The sequence below is a fragment of the Chrysochloris asiatica genome, unplaced genomic scaffold (assembly GCF_000296735.1).
Source record: "Chrysochloris asiatica unplaced genomic scaffold, ChrAsi1.0 scaffold00549, whole genome shotgun sequence".
Classification (NCBI taxonomy): Eukaryota; Metazoa; Chordata; class Mammalia; order Afrosoricida; family Chrysochloridae; genus Chrysochloris; species Chrysochloris asiatica.
In genome coordinates this window covers 157314-159265 of record NW_006409067.1, presented here as the reverse complement: position 1 = coordinate 159265, position 1952 = coordinate 157314, and positions in this window count along the sequence as shown.

Below are 1952 nucleotides of genomic sequence, written 5' to 3'. Positions count from 1 at the left end.
CAACCAGACACACGATCTGTAAATATTTATCTATGGTGTGTGCCGCCTTTCTCATTCTTTAGCTCATGTAATTGGATGAACAAACTTGTTCAGTGCTGATGAACTTCAATTTTTTTTTTTTCATTTTTACCTGTACTTTTGAAAGAAATTATTTCTTAATCCAAGATCCTGAAGATTTACCTCCATATTTTCTTCAAAGAGGGATTTAATTTTAGGCCTTATATATTTTATTATTTCTTTAATTTTGAATTAATGTGTCTATTTTGTGAGGATTATGGGTATGTAAATTTAAATGTTTCAACAAACTGATGTAGCAATGACAGCATTGACTTGTCTATGACAAGAAATATGGACAATAGCTACCTGGCCAACTAATTGGATGAGAGTCATATCTGTGCCCAGTCTAAAGAAAGATGATCCAGGAGAAATTGGAATCACTGAAAAATATCATTAGCCTTACATGCAAAATAATTTAAAGATGGATGCAGTAGCAGAGGTATGCCTGAAGGTAACATAAAGCTCATTAGGAAAAGAACAGATTTGCCCAGAGAGTCTCCAGAAGGTGCACTAATGTGTGAACAACTGAATAACACCCCGCTTAAAAGCTCCTGGGTAGTTGTTGCTGTTGTTGTTAGGGGCCATCAAGTCGGTACCGACCCATAGTGACCTTATGCACAGCAGAACAAAACACTGCCCATTCCTGGGCCAACCTCACTACTGTTGCCACACTTGAGTCCATCGATGCTGCCACTTGGCCAATCCATCTTGTTGGGATCTTCCTCTTTTTCTCTGACCCTCCACCTTACCAAACATGATATCCTTCTCCAGAGACTGGTCCCTCCTGACAATATGTCCGAAGTATGAGAGACGAAGTTTGGCCAAGGAGCACTCTGGCTGCACTTCTTCCAAAACGGATCTATTGGTTCTTTTGGCAGCCCATGGCACTTTCAATATTCTCCTCCAACATCATAACTCAAAGGCATCAATTCTTCTACTGTCTTCCTTATTCACTGTCCAGCTTTAGCATGCATATAAGGTTATTGAAAATACCATGGCTTGGATCAGGCACACCTTTGTCCTCAAGCTTACATCAAATAAAATGTTAATTCACAAAGTTCCTAGAAACAAATGAGAACAAAATCACACTGTACAAAAATCTATGGGACATGGCAAAAGCAGTGATGGGAGGACAATTTATTGCAATAAAGGCACACATCCAAAAAGAATAAAGAGCCAAAATCAATATATAACACAACATCTCTAACAATTAGAAAAAAACAGCAAAGTATACCAACAGTCAACAGAAGGAAATAAACAATAAAGATTAGAGCACCAATAAATGAGATTGAAGACAGAAATCTATACAATTAATCAATAGGACAAGAAGCTGGTTCTTTGAAAGGATTAAAAAATTAATGAACCATTTGCAAAATAAACAAAAGAAAAGAGAGAAAAGACATGCTTAAAATGCATAAGAAACCACATGGGTGATGTCACAATAGAACCAATAGAAATAAAAAGGATAATAAGGGAACATTATGAAGAGCTTTAATAAAAAACAAAAATGAAAATCTAAAGGAGATGGATACATTTTTAGAAAATCATGACCTACCTACACTTACACAGAGTGAATTAGAAAACTTGAACAGACCTATAACAAAGGAAGATATTGATCAGGCCATCAAAGAACTTCCAACAAAAAACAGTCCAGGTCCAGATGGTTTCACTAGAGAGTCTTGCCAAACATTCAGGGAGGAGTTGTCACCAATCCCACTCAAATTATTCTAGAATACAGAAAAGGATGGAAAACTTCCCAATACATTTTAGAAACAAGCATAACAAAACTAGGGAAGGACATCACTAAGAAAGAAATATTATATACCAGAACCCCTCACGAACATACATGCAAAAATTCTCAACAAAATCCAAGCCAAAAGAATGAAACAATGTTG